This window comes from Martes martes (assembly GCF_963455335.1).
Source record: "Martes martes genome assembly, chromosome: 4".
Taxonomy (NCBI): domain Eukaryota; kingdom Metazoa; phylum Chordata; class Mammalia; order Carnivora; family Mustelidae; genus Martes; species Martes martes.
Window position 1 is genome coordinate 19,750,684 of NC_137891.1, and position 20,787 is coordinate 19,771,470.

General features: G+C 40.1%; 1 protein-coding gene across 1 annotated transcript in view; it reads left to right on the plus strand.

Annotated features, from left to right (window-relative positions):
• Positions 1-658: 658 nt before the first annotated feature.
• The window catches only part of TAF2 (TATA-box binding protein associated factor 2), a 91,221-nt gene continuing 71,092 nt past the window's right edge, over positions 659-20,787 (plus strand). The window contains exon 1 of the mRNA XM_080799999.1: positions 659-676. The gene's annotated coding sequence lies outside the window, so the exon portion shown is untranslated. The remainder of the gene's footprint in view (positions 677-20,787) is intronic.

The window sequence follows — 20,787 nt, forward strand, 5'->3', positions numbered from 1 at the left end:
GGAGCCCTGGCCGCGGGGCATGACTGTCGGGAGCGTGGGGGAGCGGGGAGTGGGAGGTGCCGGAGGCTGGTAATACCCCACAGCCCCCCGGGAACCGGGAAGCCAAGCTCGGTGGGAGCGCTTCATGCCGCCGACTGGTTTAGAGCCCGCCAGGATGAACAGGAAGAAAGGAGACAAGGGCTTTGAAAGCCCACGGCCATATAAATTATAAGTATTTTTTCGTATTCCTTTCCTTTTCTAGCTTTTGTTCTTATTAGTTATATTTTGTGATTGCTTGAAGCTACCTTGGTGACCCTGGGAAATCTAGTGGGAAACTAGAGCCCACTCACGGTGATGGAAATGCCGTTTGTAGGACCCTATGTGGACAGTATGTATGGTTTTGAATGGCAGTATTGTTCAACAGATTTAATGTCCCTTGCAGGTCAATAAGTGTTTTTCTTAAAATACCTAGCTTCCTATTTTTATACGAAGAAATCTATTTTCGTGGCTGTTGCTAAATTTAAAACGTGCAATTACCTTAATTAGTAGGATTGTGAGCTGCTTAGAACTTCCTGTTTATTCTTCCGTAGAATTATGTTTTTATTTAATAATAGCAGTATTTTCTTTTTCTTTTTAATATACAACCCATCAGGTTGTCTGCATCAACAATATAAACTTCCAGAGAAAATCTGTTGTGGTAAGTATATTCTCAACAATTATAAGCAGTAACAAATTCAGACATCCTTTACAATATTTAGAAATGTTCCCTTCCAGCTGACTATGCTTCGAGAACAGGTAATATTCAGAATTCAGATCTGTGTGACTCCAAGGTGCATAGCCTTGCTGCTGTTCCGACTGCCTCAAATCTCCCTTCTCTCTCTCACTCTCTCTTTTTGTTTCTGGATTTAACATTTTATTCTGTTTAATCTGTTGTGGAATATGAAAGTCTCTCTTACCAAGCATTTTAGAATTTTGCATGACACAAGAATAAGCCCATAGTGAAATTTCTTCTGTGAGAAAAATTAAGGTTAGCGCTCTCACAGACTTCACTTGGCTGCTAAAAGGCCTGTTTTGTTTTCTGATACTTGACTGACCTGGTGTAGGAGCATTGCTTTTTGAAGGTTTAGGTATGGTGTTAGGGTGTTTGAAATCTCGCAGACATTGCCCCTTTCCTTTGATATTTATAGATTGCATATATAATCCAGTCTGGGACAGTCTTTGGCTGCCCAAGTGCTTAATTTGGGGGGACCTATATTAAAGAGACAAAATCTTAATGAGCTTTGTTTTTTGTTTGTTTGTTTTTTGTTTTTGTTTGTTTTGTTTTGGTTTTTGCAGGGGGCGGGTGATGGCATGAACTTCCTTCTGGAACTGTTACCCCTGTACGCATATGTTTATTCAAGATGAGCTGTATAGTTAAATTAAAAAGTAACCTATTATAGGAATCTTAGAATCCTTAAAGGTTCACTAAGTCCCATCTCCTTATTTAGGGAATTTCTCTGTCAATATTCCCTACATATGATTACAGCTGACCCTTGAATAATGTAGGGACTAGGGGTCCCAACTTCCTGCACGGTCAAAAATATGGATATAACTTTGACTTCCCAAAATCTTACTATTAATAGCCTCTGTTGACCAGAAGTATTACCAGTAACATGAACAGTTGATTAACGCATATTTTGTGTGTTTATTATATACTGTGTTAATTGTAATAAAGTAGGGTAGGGAAATAATGTGTTATTAAGAAAATCATAAGGAAGAGAGAATACATTTACAGTACTGCCCTGTATTAGGAAAAAAATCCACATGTACATGGGCCTGTGCAGTTCAAACCTGTGTTGTTCAGGGGTCAGCTATATTTACCTTGTACTTCATGGAAGGATACTTAGGTGTGTTGTGTTGTGTTAATTGGGCAGGGAAGATATGAGAATTAGAAGTTTAATTAAGATGTTACTGTAATGATCTTGGGGAGAAATGATGAAGCCCTGAATGAAATAACAATAATGAAAGTGGTATAGAAATAGAGTTGACATGATTGACTGAATTACAGTGAATGTTCATTGAGTACATTCTATGTATGAGACTTTTCTAAGGTTTTATGTGAGTGACCTCAATCACAATAACCCCATGAAGTAGACACTATTTTAATCCTAATTTTAAAAATTAAAGCGGCTGAAAGACTGGATACTAAGTAACTTTCTTCAGGGCATAAAGTTAACAAGTGATGGAGCCATTTTTAAATCCAGGATGACCTAGGAGTCACCTGCAGCTCCTTACTGTCTGTTCCCTCTTTCCACCTGCTCTGCCCCTGCATATATAATCCAGTCTGGGACAGTCTTTGACTGTCCAAGTGCTTAATTTGGGGGGACCTATATTAAAGAGACAAAATCTTAGTGAGCTTTGTTTTTTTGCCAAAATAATAGATGGGAAGGAATTGCAGATGACTCGTACTAAGAATGTTAGGAAGGAGCTGTGAATGAGTTGGTTTCCCACTAGAAAAATTGGTTGGGTGGTGAATGGATTAGGGTCCTAGAAGGAAATAAGCAGCATATTCATACAGGTTAATTGAGGGAAGGTTGTAAAAGGACTATTTAGAACAAACAGTGTTAAGAGAAACCAAGAGATGGTGGGGCACGCTGGGTTAGCAACAAGGAACAGTTAACACTTCTAAACCTGAAAAAGCAAAGGAAGAGGGTACTAGGGTATAATAGACTATAGTAGCTGTGGGAAAGAGTCACCTTACAGGACGTGTGGCCTTTGGTGGAAAAAGCTACTGCCTCCTTCAGCTGGGTAGCAGGGAACCTGAAGTTTAGATGTAATGAGCTCACTTTTCTTCTCCAGTTTTCTCCTCATGCTTCCCATTGGACCACCTCAACTAGAAGCTAAAGAGCTAGTGGCCAGTTAATGTAAACCCTGGGGTATAGAATGGAGAGTGGATTCGGAGGGGCAAAAGGAGAATAGTCTACCCATTTGCCCCCCAAAACATTCTTTCTTGTTTTTTGTTTTTGTTTTTGTCTTTTTGAGATGAAAAGCTAGCATTCCCAACACAGGGAACTTAATGAAGTCTCACCCATTATTGCAGAGGTTGGCAATGGCTGACCACCTATTTTTGTAACAAGTTTTGTTGCAGTGCAGTCACATCCACTTATTTATATACTGTCCGCAGTGCTTTGGAGCTGCGCTGGCAGAGCTGAACACCTATGACAGAGGCTCTGTGGCCCACAAAGCCCATTTCCTGCCTGACCCTTGAGGGAGTTTGCCAATCTCTCATCTCATGAATTCATGTCAGGATATGGCCGTTCAGCTCTACTCCCACTGAAGTATTAGCTCCCACCAGTATCTTTCATCCAAAACAGTGGAAAGAAAAGTAGTTAAGAGAATGTGAAACTTAATTGCTACAGCCCCTGCTTGCTTTAGCTGGTGTCAAGGCCAAAGTTAATAAACAGAGCTTCCTCATTCTCCTGCCTGTTCCATTTTCCCTTTTCCTTCTGCTGATGTTTCTGTTGGTCTGACTAGACCTTCATTCCTGTAGGATCTGCATCCTTGCCTGTCCTGTCTTTATTGAGTTGTTGCACTTTTCCGTTGATGAGGACTGTTGGCCAGGTGAGCCGTAAGAGGCGTTCCGTGAATCCTCCTGGACTGCAGACAGAATTGTTGTCCTAACTGTACCGCAGAACCTAATCTTTGTTTGATAATTGGTATTAGTCATTCCAGTCGGTATAGTGGCCTCTTTCTCTGCCTGATGGTTTAGTGGCATGAGGAACCCAAAGTGGTCAAGGGACAGTCTCAGCTTCCAGTGTAATGGAACCAGGACTGTGTGCTCTGGTGGATGCATGTTTCTACTGGCCAAATAGACTGAACCCAGGGTTACAAAGACAGCAAAGATTCCTTCAGTGTTTTGTTTTGTTTTTTTTAAATGTGAGAACAGTCACTCCAGCTTTTACCTCGGTTTGCAGATCTAGTTTGGCCTTGGAAAGCTGACCCTGTATGTCTACTAGTTCAAACAACATCCTGTTAGAGGTCTCTGAATTGATGTGGTACCTGAGCCTTCAGTAGCTGATCATGCCAGCATTTCTGGATGATAGGGCACACGATGAAACGAGTAAATTTTGTGTGTAAGAGCCCATCACCACACTTCCCTGTATACTTAGAGGCATATATGAGATATTACAATGATATGTATGGTTTTCTACAAGTATGTTGTGGTTTGGGGGAAATCTAGAATATGTCTGCTCTTGTAAGGACAGATATGTTCTTGATGTGCGCTGTCTTATAGTCGTTCTCCTACCAAGTGACTGACTGGTCTTTCTAGTACCATACTAGATGCTTAGTATGAGCCTGTGCTAGTGGCAGTGGGCCCTCAGCAGTGGTGGTAGTCAGCTCATCCCTGATGGAGGGAAGACCATGACGTAGGGCTCCTGTAGAGCGTTTGTTCTGCCACTATGACCTCCTTGTGCATTGGGTAGGGTGACTAGGGAAAGACTAGGGAAAGTAACAGTTGGTTTGGGGGAGGTCCTTTCTGCTGTGGGTGCCCTCTCATAGTCGTTTATGTGATAACAACATGGATATTTTCACATTGTACCTGTTCTGAGAAATCCATCCATACACTTCTGCCCTCTTCCTGTTTTCAGTCTTAATTTTGTTCTTACCAAAGTCCTGACCAACCCGTTAGCAATTTCCCATGGATCCGTGTAGTTGTATACTTCAGGACATCTCTGCTTCTACAAAGAGGGTATGGCCAGATATGTTTCCCAAGGTTCTGCTGGCTGTAGAACTTCTTCCACAGTCTTTTAGAGCCACACTTCACTGGCATTCTTTTTTTTTTTTTTTTTAATTTTTTATTTATTTTCAGCGTAACAGTATTCATTGTTTTTTCACCACACCCAGTGCTCCATGCAATCTGTGCCCTCCCTAATACCCACCACCTGGTTCCCCCACCCTCCCACCCCGCCCCTTCAAAACCCTCAGGTTGTTTTTCAGAGTCCATAGTCTCTCATGGTTCACCTCCCCTTCCAATTTCCCTCAACTCCCTTCACCTCTCCATCTACCCTTGTCCTCTATATTATTTGTTATGCTCCACCAATAAGTGAAACCATATGATACTTGACTTTCTCTGTTTGACTTATTTCACTCAACATAATCTCTTCCAGTCCTGTCCATGTTGCTACAAAAGTTGGGTATTCGTCCTTTTTGATGGAGGCATAATACTCCATAGTGTATATGGACCACATCTTCCTTATCCATTCATCCGTTGAAGGGCATCTTGGTTCTTTCCACAGTTTGGCGACCGTGGCCATTGCTGCTATAAACATTGGGGTACAGATGGCCCTTCTTTTCACTACATCTGTATCTTTGGGGTAAATACCCAGCAGTGCAATTGCAGGGTCATAGGGAAGATCTATTTTTAATTTCCTGAGGAATCTCCACACTGTTCTCCAAAGTGGCTGCACCAGTTTGCATTCCCACCAACAGTGTAAGAGGGTTCCCCTTTCTCCACATCCTCTCCAACACACGTTGTTTCCTGTCTTGCTAATTTTGGCCATTCTAACTGGTGTAAGGTGGTATCTCAATGTGGTTTTGATTTGAATCTCCCTGATGGCTAGTGATGATGAACATTTTTTCATGTGTCTGGTAGCCATTTGTATGTCTTCATTGGAGAAGTGTCTGTTCATATCTTCTGCCCATTTTTTGATATGATTATCTGTTTTGTGTGTGTTGAGTTTGAGGAGTTCTTTATAGATCCTGGATATCAACCTTCTAATGGCAGTTCCGTCCTCTTCCAGCTGGTGGTAGCATCCTGCGTGCTTACTCCTAATTCAGGCTTGTGCTTTGTGCTGTGAGCTGAACATAGGGAGCTCTCAGTGACACGATGGGTGTAGATTGAGGGAGAGGTAGACGAGCAGTGGAGGACGTCTTACTGGATTCTGAGCACCTGCTCACGTGTTGTTCCCTCTCCTTTATGAACCTGCTTGGCCCTGGCTCAGATGTGTTGTCTCTGTTTAAAAGTGGAAAACTGCTGCACTTGCCCAGTTTTATTTTTCAGAACTTTATTTTACTCTCCTATCATTATGGTCATTTCAGGTAACAGTCTTTGGAAGTCCCATGGTCAAGTGTAGAGTTTCTACTGAAGGGTCTAGTAGCAAACCAGTAATTGCTTTGCAAATTGAGTATAGTTAGCGGCAGAAGACTTTGTGGCCTTCCTCTCAAAGCTCAGGAATTTGCACTGTCATTCTATTGGGAAAAGCCAGCATCTGTAGAGCACCTCTGTCTGCCATGGACATTCCTAGTGCCATTGGATCTGCTGACTCATAAGGCCCAAGTGTCAAGGTGGCTTGAACCACGCATGGACCTGCTGCAGAACCTTTTCTTGGTCTAGACCCCTCTCAAAGCTGGTAACTTAATAGGTTGCCTAGTAAGCAGTATGCCCAGATCTAGATATTGCCTCCAGATTCAAAGAAGCCCACCAAGTTTTGAGTCCTTTCCTCTTCCCCTTCCCCACCTTGGTGGGCAGTACAAAATGAAGCAACTTATCTTTTATTTGAAAGGAATACTTTCATATGCCTCAATACTGGAATCTTAGAAGCTTTATTAATGTGATAGGCCCCTGAACTTTGATGCTCTTTAACCTGCATCCTCTGCCATCCATATGTTTTTTTCTTAAAGCATTTGGAGAACTTGCTTTTCTCTTCTTACCAGGTCCAGTTAGCATAAGGCTGTCAATATAATATACTAGTGTAATTCTTTATAGCCTAACTTGGAATCAAGGGACTTTTGGACTATGTTTTGATTGAACAGGAGAATTGATAATAGCTTTTAGTTATTAGATGACAGTGAAGGGGTTCTGCTATTTTGAAGAAAAGCTGTGTCTGATTTTTTTTTTTCCTGATAAGAACTGGCGGGATAGGGGAAGCGTTTGCTTGATAATTAGTTTCGATACTAGTTACCAAGAGCGATGATGATTTGCTGCAGTAAAAATACTATATCTGAAACTGTGGTTGTAATTGCTAGGTTTGTAATAATTCATTGTCATTCTCCAAAACCTACTCAACTTTTGTATTGGCCGAATAATTGAGTTAAATGAAGATGCAGTAGGCATCTCTCAAATATCTGATGGCATGAATCTCTGCAGTTCCCCAAGGGATGTTTAGTGCTTTGACTTACTATCTAGCCCTTCTATAGTAGTCCTCAGTGCTCTGGTTAGAGAACAAATACGGGGATTTGTCAGTTACTAAAATATATACTATGCGTTCTGAGACTGGGGAAATAAGGCTGAGTCCTACTCTGAAGTAGCCTTGGGCTGTTACCCCCTTTAGTACTTGACCTCCAAAGACTTCCAGTATGAGTAGTAGACTGGTAAGGTTTTGGGACTCTAGGAATTGTTTCAGAATCAAGATATAATACCTCCAAGAAGAGAGGAAAAATTAGTTCATTTGAGTGTGATGGATCTCAAGATTTTAACGAATGGTATGTGAGACTTTATACATTTGTAGGCACAGGAAAAAATCCTGTAGGAAGGATGCATTGTAATTATAGGAGAGGATGATTAATAGAGTGGAATTTTTAAGACTACTATAGAGTATGGCCTCCAGTGACCAGTGGAAGGATCACTCTTGAACAGTCGGGAAAGATGGCTGCATGCAGCAGGAGGGCAAGAGAATTGGTAGATGGCAGAAGAGTGGTTGAAATGAAGGATCTTGAATAAATGGAGAAGAAGGATTATGTAAGAAACTGGAGGGGGTCAAGGAATTGGAGGACTTCATGTCGTTAACCAGGAAGACTGGGGAGGGAAATAACAAGAGGGGCAGAAGGATAAGCATTGTGGGCACTCAAGTTTGAAGTGTCAGCATGGGAGTAATTACTAGCAGTGATGATCTATCTTTTGGAGTGTGGTCTTGATGCTGAAGTGAAGACTGTAGGAATTAAGGTCAAGGAACTTTGAAGCAGTGTTACTGCACGGATCAAATATATCTACATTCATATCACTTAGAGTGATGGCAGAGGTTAAAAAGGGGGAGCATGAGCCTTTGATAAATGTTGAAGAATTTGGGAGATACGAATAAAGAGGAATAGAGGGTAGTTGACCTGTATGGCATGAACATATGGGGAAAGAAGTAGAAAAGAATGGTAAAGACATGTCTTAAGCATTTATTAGATGTCCACTATGATTTTAAGGGCTTTCCATGTATTAAATTGCTGAGTTGTCAGACCACCAAAAGGTAGGTAGTATCATTATTCCTGTTTTACAGATGAGGAAAAGACAGAGCTAGAGTAACCCAAGATCATACAGTCATTAAGTGGTAGAGCTTGGATTTGAATGCAGGCAATTTACCTTCAGAAAACATAACATTTAAAGATGACATTATCCTGCCCTTGCTCTTATAGCATATGCTATATAAAATCCTATGAGCGGTCTAGAGTAGCATTTGCAACTAGGAGGTCTCCTGTTTTCCTCTCCCATAATTTATAGTGAATGAAAGAATAAGTAACTTCTTGTCAGAGTTATTTCAAGAGACATTTTATCTAAAGCCAGAAGGTGTAGAACGAGTATTTGAAAAAGTTGAGTGGCACAAGAGAGATTATTTAGAACAGGATAGGAGTATGATCAGCTGTGAAGTGTTTGGGAGGGAACAAGGAGCAAGTAGGAGATGAGGCTAAGTGAGAGCTTAGGTGACTGGGGGACTTGCAGTAATGCCAGTGGTCAAAGATGACGGGGAATGGAGGCTTGTAGAAATTAATGGATCTGAATGTTGTAAGCAAATACAGGTTAGGGCTCTAGGTGGTGTCAGAGACCTGATGATACAAGGAGACTGGGCTTTCCCTGTCTTCATGAAATACACTCCATTCACTGTTCTGTCACTGTTAACCTTAGTCTAGAAAGCCAAATCCTGTTCTTAGTCCCAGCCATGTAGCTAACTACTGACTTAAAGCACTTTCCATAATCTTTTCTATTATAGCTCACTTTTGCTGTTGTCTTGATTCTGCTCGCTGTCTTTGAGCTGATCCAAGTTTGTTCATATAGATTGGTCATTGGATTGCTGATAGGCTAATTAAGCCAGTAGTTTACACCTTTATTTTATTATTATTATTTTTTTAAGATTTTACGTATTTATTCGACAGAGAGAAAGAGACAGCAGGAGAGGGAACGCAAGCAGGGGGAGTGGGAGAGGGAGAAGCAGGCTTCTCACTGAGCAGGGATCCCAATGCGGGGCTCGATCCCAGGACCCTGGGATCAGGACCTGAGCCCAAGGCAGACGCTTAATGACCAAGCCACCCAGGCACCCCAGTAGTTTACACCTTTAAACACAGCTTTCATCAGCAGTATTTTGGCTTCTTTTTGTTCTCATTTGCTACCACATAGATCTGCATAGATAGTATAATTTAAGAATGTACGGCTCTCTTCATATTTGGGAATTAGAGGGATTGGGGCTGCAGAATCTCTAGATATTTGAGCAGTTATGCCGAATGTTTTAAAAAAAAAATTCTTGTGTATTACTTAAAACCTTGTAAGAGAAACCTAGCATTGTAGGCCTCCACTGGAATCATTTAGATCTGGTTTGAATGTGAATACTCCACTTACTAATTATATGACTTTCTTAACTTTGTTAACTTATCTGTGAAAAGTATAAAGTAGTACTTTTTTCGGTTGTTAGTGGGATTGGAGAGAACATATTCGTGTAATGTCTGGCATATAGTAGCGCTCACTAAATAGCAGCCTTTATACTTGTTATGCTTTAGTCCTCTATGTTGCTGCCTCATTTCATCTTAGCTATTCCCATTGTAGCTTCTGCAATTTCCCTATTCACCCTGCAGCCCTTGATAGGCTACTGTTTCATGCCCTCCCATAATTGACATTTGAGTATATCAGTTTTTTTACTCAAGATAGTAAAGTCAGTGGACTAGATGCCATGTTCCAATGGCCCTTCTTTCCCATTTGATTCCCATTTTGGAGGGCCGTGTTCTTTCACTCCCCAATCTGGTTTTGATTCTCTTTCTGCTCTTTTTTTTTTCTTTCTTTCTTCCCTGTTTGAGTTCCAGTCTGTATGGAAATTCTTGAGTTTAACAGTAGTGAGTCGTTTTACTGTTCTATTAGCAGAATATCTAATTTTCACTGATAGTGAATCAAGAAAGAGATACAGTATTTATAATTTACACCTGTTCATTCATTAGGACAATAATGTTTGAAATGAAGATACTTGGGGAGCTTTTGTATGTATGTAGCTATTTAAGATTCTGTCTCTGAAGGGTAGTATACACAGTAGAAATAAAAGTATAAATAAGTGTAAGTAGTAGAAATAAAAAAATATGTTCTGAAACCTACCATTCTTAATTATAATGAAATTATTATTCTTTATCTTTGCAGGGATTCGTGGAACTGACTATATTTCCCACAGTTGCTAACTTGAATAGAATCAAATTGAACAGCAAACAGTGTAGAATATACCGAGTAAGGATAAATGATTTAGAAGCTGCTTTTATTTATAATGACCCAACCTTGGAAGTCTGTCACAATGAATCAAAACAGTAAGTTGTATACTTTAGAAGTTGATATTTCTAACGGCTTTATTTTCCCCATATTAATGGATTAATTTTTTCAACAGATTTTTCTTAGATGATTATTAGACTTCGAATCACAATTTTTTTCCTAATTATAATTTTCTTTTACTGCTCTGCCCATTTGGTTCAAGAAATTTTACTAGCTCTGCCCAACATAGTAAGTTACTAAGTTTCCTTTCTTCAGACTGGTTTTAAAGAAGTATTATCTGAGAATTCTAAATTTTAACCATTTTCCTACTTTTAATGTTTTTTAAAAAATACTTCATAAATATTAAATGTGATCTTAGTAGATTAGGTGTTTACTATAATCCCTGGACCAGAGACCACTTTACTTTAGACAATTTCAGACTATCATATAAAAATATTGTTTTAAATGCCTCTTTGCTTCACTTTACATAAATAACTGCATCTACTGAGGTTACCTCTGTTTGTTTGTTTTTTTTTTTTTATATAGTAAAGTGGTTTTTTTTTTTAAAGATTTTATTTATTTATTTGACAGACAGAGATCACAAGTAGTCATAGAGACAAGCAGAGAGAGAGGAAGGGAAGCAGGCTCCCTGCTGAGCAGAGAGCCCGATGTGGGGCTCGATCCCAGGACCCTGGGATCATGACCTGAGCCGAAGGCAGAGGCTTTAACCCACTGAGCCACCCAGGCGGCCCTACCTCTGTTTTTTATCAGTAAACACATTGTGATGAGTTTTGTGTCCTACTTTTCACAAGTAAGTGCTTTGTCTCCACTTTTCCAAATATGATACGCTTCACTTTCTGTCATTTTTATGGTCAGGTTAATATTCCATTTACTCAGTATTCTATAGTTCACATTTTGTTTTCCAGCTGTTCAGCTGTTGTATAATTCCAGCTTTTGAGATCCTAAGTAATGTTGGGTGAATATTTTGTCCCAGATCAGTTTATTTTCCTTTGAATTATTTCCTTAGGCAAATAGGATTACTTACTATTTTTAAGACACTTAGTATTTTACTTCATTGTGCCCCATAATATTTGTGTTAATTTGTGTCAACTACATTTGAGGGCACAGGTTTTTTCAAAGTTTAGATAGCATTGGATTGTATCATGGGTCTCTGTTTTGCGGTCAGGTACCAGAACTTCATTATAACTTTTTTAAAGTCAGGATGGTATTTTAACTCCTCTAGATGTACAACATTGTCTTAAAGCAGCAATTCTCTAAATATGATTTCCAGACAAGCAGCATCAGCAACACCTGGAAACTTGTTAGAAAAAATATGATAATAACAGAAAGGAAGGCAAACCATCAAAGACTCTTAACAATAGGGAACAGACTGAGGGTTGCTGGAGGGGAGGTGGTAAGGGGATGGGGTAAATGGGTTATACGTGTTCAGGAGGGCACTTATTGTAATGAGCACTGGGTGTTTATGCAAGTGATGAATCACTAAATTTTAGTCCTAAAACTAATACTGTGCTATATGTTAACTGACTAGAACTTAAATAAAATCTTGAAAGAAAAAAAAAGAAATGCAGATTCCCATGCATTGGCTTAGATCTACTGAATCAGAAACTGGGGATATAATCCTACAATTTGTGTTTTAACTAGTGTGCCAGGTGATTAGAAGGGTTGAGAAAAGAGGCTAATCTTTAGACGTATTTTTGGTTCCAATTATCATTGGTTCAGAATCTTTACACTCAGGGAAGAGAAAAGGAAATGCTGTTGGAAAAATTCAGGGAATCTCTGAATTGCTTCTGCAACTTCCCATTTCACAGAGATGAGTAATTGTTGAAATTACATTGCTTTTTCAGCCCCACTTGTAGAACTCATATAAAAACACTTACTAAAAAATCATTTGCATCCTCTTTCCCCCCGTGGGGGGGGGGGGTAGAAATGACTTACCTTTGGGATAGTAAATATACACCACTAATGAAAGGAAAAGGCACCTGCAGAAAAGCAGGTAGGGAAGCCATTGCCTTCCTAGAGCCCAGAATAGCTACCCAGTTAGTACTAGAACTCTGCATTTAATGACAGGGTAGGAAGCCTCTCCATCTGCCAGTCACAGAACAGTGCTTGCACATCTGCTTTACCTGTTGCTTAGGTTTCAGAGAATATAATCAGTGACAGTCCAATGACAGGAACAGTGGACTACACAGCTGTTGAGGAAGCAAACTTTACTTTTGCCGTGTTTGTTTTGAGGTGAACATATCCCCTAAAATTTTTCTCTAGTGGTAGGGAAGATGCTTTATCACTTACAGCATTATAAGGAAAGAAAAGGAGGCTATAAAGGGAAATCTTTTCAAAAATACACTTTAATCTTTTCAGCTAGAACCAGAGCTCAGTTAGGCATGGTCACTTAGCAAGTACTTGCTCCCTACCCCTGCTTTTCTGCCAAACACTAGAATCTCGTTTACTTTTTAAGAGAGAGGACATTAGTTATTTTTTCCTGGTTTTTATTCTCTGACTCATTTTAAAAAGGGTTTGAAATTGGTTGTAAAATTTTCTTAGACAACAGTTTTAAAAAGAAGCTAATGAAAGTAGTATGAAGAGTGAAAAGCATCAGGTAGTGGGCACATGCTAACTAAAGCTACTGCACGGTTTCTGTGGGAGAACTAGACTTGGATTTGGTACTTCTGGCTGCCATACCAAAGAGGGAAACACTGTTGTTTATGTGATTGATCAGCCACAAGATAGAAGCATGCCAGGTATTCAGAGGAAATTCTGCTTTCCTTAGAAGTTAGATGTGGAAAATCTCTCTTCTGGATTATATTACTTTTAGAGAACTTTGGGAAAGGCCGAGAGTTGAGGTCCTTACTTACTGTGCTCCCTGGATTCTTCCATCACCTTTGTTTCTAAAGTACCTTTCTTTCATAAACCAATAAAATTTACACTGAAGCTGAAACAGAAATTAAGTATAGCAGTTTGAAATTGAAAATTAAATTCTATGATAACATTTGATCTTTACTACCAGAATGTGTTTAAATGTATTTAAAACAAGAATGCCCTAACAGTCAAAGTAATATACTGCTTCGTCACATTTCTTCTTATTTGTTTTAAAGTTAAGGCGCCAGGCCCTTCTATTTTTAATGGAAAGTGTGTGCTTACCTTGGTTGAGATTCAGTATCTTTTTACTGCAGGGAGAATGTAAGGAAGGGAAACATTTAGATAACAGACTAAAAGACATTTCTGTGTCTATACTTTTGCCTGTTTTACCCAACTAAGTGTTAGCTGAATTGTTAAATGACCCAGATGCAATTAAAAACCCTGTTTGTTATGTTACATGGATAGGGCGCATGCTCACTCAGTCTCTCTCTCATTCTTTTTTTTGGGGGGGGGCTTATTGTCTGCCACTAAAATAATTGCAGCAATTTCTCTAAGTATATTTTATATTTGAATCTTATATATTGTTGATAAATTATAGTTTGCCCTGTAGGCGTTATGGCTTTTTGTTTCTCTTTTTTTTCCTTTTTTCCCCTATATTTTTCTTTTCTTAGAATGAAATAAATGTAGATTTTGCCAGAGAAGCTGTTTCTGTGGATAGCCTACAGTGGCTGATGACATCTTTTTACTTTGTTTCTTTTCCTTCCCTAGGTAGGCTTTGCGACTTTGAGAAGATCTTTTTTATTTTGCTTGAAAAGCTTCAGTCTTCCAGAGTTCCAAGCATCAGTTTAATTCCTGTCTCCGGTGTTCATTTTCACTCAGGAATGACAGTAGAAATGACCAATCTTGAGATATAAATGAAGTAGCTGTTGAGTGATTAGAATGATTATTTTTAGAGTAATTGGAGTTGATTTTTTTAAATTGCTATTTAATTTTATTTTTTGCTACTTTTTAAAAAAGATTTTGTGGGCCCTTTATTTTATTTTATTTTATTTTTTAAATTTATTTATTTATTTTAATAAACATATAATGTATTTTTATCCCCAGGGGTACAGGTCTGTGAATCACCAGGTTTACACATTCCACAGCACTCATCATAGTACATACCCTCCCCAATGTCCATATTCCTACCACCCTCTCCCGTCCCCCCTCCCCCCAGCAACCCTCAGTCTGTTTTTTGAGATTGAGTCTTTTATGGTTTGTCTCCCTCCCAATCCCATCTTTTCATTTTTTCTTTTCCTATCTTCCCCCAAGCCCCCACATTGCATCTCCACTTCCTCATATCAAAGAGATCATATGATAGTTGTCTTTCTCCGATTGACTTATTTCGCTAAGCATAATACCCTTTAGTTCCATCCACGTCATCGCAAATGGCAAGATTTCATTTCTTTTGATGGCTGCATAGTATTCCATTGTGCATATATACCACATCTTCTTTATCCATTCATCTGTTGATGGACATCTAGGTTCTTTCCACAGTTTGGCTATTGTGGACATTGCTGCTATAAACATTCGTGTGCACGTGCCCCTTCGGAGCACCACATTTGTATCTTTAGGGTATATACCCAGTAGTGCAATTGCTGGGTCATAGGGTAGCTCTATTTTCAGTTTTTTGAGGAACCTCCACACTGTTTTCCAGAGTGGTTGCACCAGCTTGCATTCCCACCAACAGTGTAGAAGGGTTCCCCTCTCTCCGCATCCTCACCAGCATCTGACATTTCTTGACTTGTTTTAGCCATTCTGACTGGTGTGAGGTGGTATCTCGTTGTTTTGATTTGTATTTCCCTGATGCCGAGTGATGTGGAGCATTTTTTCATGTGTCTGTTGGCCATCTGGATGTCTTCTTTGCAGAAATGTCTGTTCATGTCCTCTGCCCATTTCTTGACTGGATTATTTGTTCTTTGGGAGTTGAGTTTGCTAAGCTCTTAATAGATTTTGGATACTAGCCCTTAGTATCTGATATGTCGTTTGCAAATATCTTCTCCCATTCTGTCAGTTGTCTTTTGGTTTTGTTAACTGTTTCCTTTGCTGTGCAAAAGCTTTTGATCTTGATGAAATCCCAGTAGTTCATTTTTGCCCTTGCTTCTGTTGCCTTTGGCGATGTTCCTAGGAAGAAGTTGCTGCGGTTGAGGTCAAAGAGGTTGCTGCCTGCGTTCTCCTCAAGGATTTTGATGGATTCCTTTCTCACATTGAGGTCCTTCATCCATTTTGAGTCTGTTTTCGTGTGTGGTGTAAGGAAATAGTCCAATTTCATTTTTCTGCATGTGGCTGTCCAATTTTCCCAGCACCATTTGTTGAAGAGGCTGTCTTTTTTCCATTGGACAGTCCTTCCTGCTTTGTCAAGGATTAGTTGACCATAGAGTTGAGGGTCTATTTCTGGGCTCTCTATTCTGTTCCATTGATCTATGTGTCTGTTTTTGTGCCAGTACCATACTCTCTTGATGATGACAGCTTTGTAATAGAGCTTGAAGTCTGGAATTGTGATGCCACCGACTTTGGCTTTCTTTTTCAATATTCCTTTTGCTATTCGAGGTCTTTTCTGGTTTCATATAAATTTTAGGATTATTTGTTCTATTTCTTTGAAAAAAAATGGATGGGATTTTGATAGGGATTGCGTTAAATGTGCTTTAGGTAGAATAGACATTTTCACAATATTTGTTCTTCCAATCCATGAGCATGGAACATTTTTCCATTTCTTTGTGTATTCCTCAATTTCTTTCATGAGTACTTTATAGTTTTCTGAGTATACATTCTTTGCCTCTTTGGTTAGGTTTATTCCTAGGTATCTTATGGTTTGGGGTGCAATTGTAAATGGGACTGACTCCTCAAATTCTCTTTCTTTTGTCTTGTTGTTAGTGTAAAGAAATGCAACTGATTTCTGTGCATTGACTTTATATCCTGACACTTTATTGAATTCCTGTACAAGTTCTAGCAGTTTTGGAGTGGAGCCTTTTGGGTTTTCCACATACAGTATCATATCATCTGCAAAGAGTGATAGTTTGACTTCTTCTTTGCCCATTTGGATGCCTTTAATTTCTTTTTGTTGTCTGATTGCTGGGGCTGGGACTTCTAGTACTGTGTTGAATAGCAGTGGTGATAATGGACATCCCTGGCGTGTTCCTGATCTTAGCGGAAAAGCTTTCAGTTTTTCTCCATTGAGAATGATATTTGCGGTGGGTTTTTCATAGATGGCTTTGATAATATTGAGGTATGTGCCCCCTATCCCTACACTTTGAAGAGTTTTAATCAGGAAGGGATGCTGCACTTTGTCAGATGCTTTTTCAGCATCTATTGAGAGTATCATATGGTTCTTGTTCTTTCTTTTATTAATGTGCTGTATCACATTGATTGATTTTTGGATGTTGAACCAACCTTGCAGCCCTGGAATAAATCCCACTTGGTTGTGGTGAATAATCCTTTTAATGTACTGTTGAATTCTATTGGCTAGTATTTTGGTGAGAATTTTCGCATCTGTGTTCATCAAGCATATTGATCTGTAATTCTCTTTTTTGATGGGATCCTTGTCTGGTTTTGGGATCAAGGTGATGCTGGCATCATAAAATGAGTTTGGAAGTTTTCCTTCCATTTCTATTTTTTGGAACAGTTTCAGGAGAATAGGAATTAATTCTTCTTTAAATGTTTGGTAGAATTCCCCTGGGAAGCCGTCTGGCCCTGAGCTTTTTGTTTGTTTGGAGATTTTTGATGACTGTTTTAATCTCCTTACTGGTTATGGGTCTGTTCAGGTTTTCAATTTCTTCCTGGTTCAGTTGTGGTAGTTTATATGTCTCTAGAAATGGATCCCTTTCTTCCAGATTGTCGAATTTGTTGGCGTAGAGTTGCTCATAGTATGTTCTTATAATTGTTTGTATTTCTTTGGTGTTGGTTGTGATCTCTCCTCTTTCATTCATGATTTTATTTATTTGGGTCCTTTCTCTTTTCTTTTTGATAAGTCTGGCCAGGGGTTTGTCAATCTTACTAATTCTTTCAAAGAACCAGCTCCTAGTTATGTTGATTTGTTCTATTGTTTTTTTAGTTTCTATTTCATTGATTTCTGCTCTGATCTTTATGATTTCTCTTCTCCTCCTGGGTTTAGGCTTTCTTTGTTGTTCTTTCTCCAGCTCCTTTAGGTGTAGGGTTAGGTTGTATATTTGAGACCTTTCTTGTTTCTTGAGAAAGGCTTGTACCACTATATATTTTCCTCTCAGGACTGCCTTTGTTGTGTTCCACAGATTTTGAACCATTGTGTTTTCATTATCATTTGTTTCCATGAATTTTTTCAATTCTTCTTTAATTTCCTGGATGACCCATTCATTTTTTAGAAGGATGCTGTTTAGTCTCCATGTATTTGCGTTCTTTCCAAATTTCCTCTTGTGATTGAGTTCTAGCTTCAGAGCATTGTGGTCTGAAAGTATGCAGGGAATGATCCCAATCTTTTGATACCGGTTGAGACCTGATTTATGACCCAGGGTGTGGTCTATTCTGGAGAATGTTCCATGTGCACTAGAGAAGAATGTATATTCTGTTGCTTTGGGATGGAATGTTCTGAATATATCTGTGATGTCCATCTGGTCCAGTCTGTCATTTAAGGCCTTTATTTCCTTGTTGATCTTTTGCTTAGATGATCTGTCCATTTCAGTGAGGGGAGTGTTAAAGTCCCCTGCTATTATGTATTACTGTCGATGTATTTGTTTGATTTTGTTTATTAATTGGTTTATATAGTTGGCTGCTCCCATGTTAGGGGCATAGATATTTAAGATTGTTAGGTCTTCTTGTTGGACGGACCCTTTGAGTATGATATAGTGTCCTTCCTAATCTCTTATTATAGTCTTTGGCTTAAAATCTAATTGATCTGATAGAAGGATTGCCACCCCAGCTTTCTTCTGATGTCCATTAGCATGGTACATTGTTTTCCACCCCCTCACTTTAAATCTGGAGGTGTCTTCGGGTCTAAAATGAGTTTCTTGTAGGCAGCATATGGATGGGTTTTGTTTTTTTATCCATTCTGATACCCTGTGTCTTTTGATTGGGGCATTTAGCCCATTATCATTCAGGGTAACCATTGAGAGATATGAATTTAGTGCCATTGTATTGCCTGTACTGTTACTGTTACTGTATATTGTCTCTGTTTCTTTCTGATCTACTACTTTTAGGGTCTCTCTTTGCTTAGAGGACCCCTTTCAATATTTCCTGTAGAGCTGGTTTGGTGTTTGCAAATTCTTTCAGCTTTTGTTTGTCCTGGAAGCTTTTTATCTCTCCGTCTATTTTCAGTGATAGCCTAGCTGGATATAGTATGCTTGGCTGCGTGTTTTTCTCATTTAGTGCTCTGAATATATCATGCCAGTTCTTTCTGGCCTGCCAGGTCTCTGTGGATAGGTCCGCTGCCAATCTAATGTTTTTACCCTTGTATGTTACGGATTTCTTTTCCTGGGCTGCTTTCAGGATTTCCTCTTTGTCGCTAAGACTTGTAAATTTTACTATCAGGTGACGAGGTGTGGACCTATTCTTGTTGATTTTGAGGGGTGTTCTTAGCATCTCCTGGATTTTGATGTTTGTTCCCTTTGCCATATTAGGGAAATTCTCTCCAATAATTCTCTCCAATATACCTTCTGCTCCCCTCTCTCTTTCTTCTTGTTCTGGAATCCCAATTATTCTAATGTTGTGTCGTCTTATGGTGTCGCTTATCTCTTGAATTCTCTCCTCGTGGTCCAGTATTTGTTTGTCTCTCTTTTGCTCAGCTTCTTTATTCTCTGTCATTTGGTCTTCTATGTCACTAATTCTTTCTTCTGCCTCATTTATCCTAGCAGTAAGAGCTTCCATTTTTGATTGCACCTCATTAATAGCTTTTTTTATTTCAACTTGATTAGATTTTAGTTCTTTTATTTCTCCAGAAAGGGCTTTTATCTCTCCGGAGAGGGTTTCTCCAATATCTTCAATGCCTTTTTCGAGCCTGGCTAGAACCTTGAGAATCATCATTCTGAACTCTAGATCTGTCATATTACCAATGTCCGTATTGATTAGGTCCCCAGCCTTCGGTACTGCCTCTTGTTCTTTTTTTTTGTGGTGAGTTTTTCCGCCTTGTCATTTTGTCCAGATAAGATTTGCTTTCTCCTCCTCTGGAATTCCGCTGTTCTTGGTGAGTGAAGTTGGTCTTGGCTGGGTTTCTTGTTGATCTTCTGGGGGAGGGGCCTGTTGTAGTGATTCTCAAGTGTCTTTGCCGCAGGCGGAATTGCACCGCCCTTGCCAGGGGCCAGGCTAAGTAATCCACTCGGGTTCGCTTTCGGGAGCTTTTGTTCCCTGAGCGCTTTCCGTAGAGTTCCGGAGGACGGGAATGAAGATGGCGGCCTCCCAATCTCTGGCCTGGAGGAGCCGAGAGCTTGGGGTCCTGCTCCTCAGTGCGCCCTCAGAGAAAAGCGCCCAACCGCCCCTGCCTCCCTGGCCTCTGGTCGCACCTGAAGGAAAGCAGTCAATTGCTGGCACTTGGAGAAAAGCGCCCGGTCGCCTCTGTCTCTGTGGCCTCTGGCCGTGCTCCGAGCCCACCCAGCCTGCTACCGGCACAAGGTAACCCCGGGCTGAGAGCTTACTCCTCGGCTTTGTCGCTGTAGCCGGCTTCCCCACCCTAATACCTGCGAGCTCTGCGGCACTCAGACACCCCTGGTTCTTCTGTGACCCTGTGGGATCTGGGGTTACGCTGACCCCGCGTTGGGCTTCCCCCCGGTTTAGCCTCTGGAGCTATGTCCCTCCGTGGAGCAGACTTTTGAAAGTCCCGATTTTGTGCTCCGTTGCTCTGCCGCTTGCCGGGAGCCGGCCCCTCCCCTTGCGGTCTGTCTTCCCGTGGCTTTGGATTCACTTCTCCGCAGGTCCTACCTTTCAGAAAGTGATTGATTTTCTGTTTCTAGAATTGTTGCTCTTCTTCTCTTCGATCTCCCATTGGATTTGTAGGTGTTCACAATGGTTAGATAAGCTATCTAGCTGATCTCCTGCTACCCGATATCGTCTCAGCCTGCTACTTCGCTGCCATCTTGACCCGATTTTGTCTTTTTTATATCACAGAGAGAGAGATCACAACTAGGCAGGCAGAGAGAGAGGGGGAAGCAGCCTCCATGCTGAGCGGAGAGCCCATACGGGAACTGCATCAGAGGACTCTGAGATCATGACCTGAGCTGAAGGCAGAGGCTTATTAACCCACTGAGCCACCCAGGCGCCCCTTTCTAAATTTTTTATTTAAATTCTAGTTAGTTAACATATAGTGTAATATTGGTTTCGAGAGTAGAATTTAGTGATTTATCACTTGCATGGAACACCCAGTGCTTATCATAATAAGTGCCTTCCTTACTACCCATCACCCATCCAGCCCATCCCCCACACACCTCCCTCCATCAACCCTTAGTTTGTTCTCTATTGTTAAATGTCTCTTC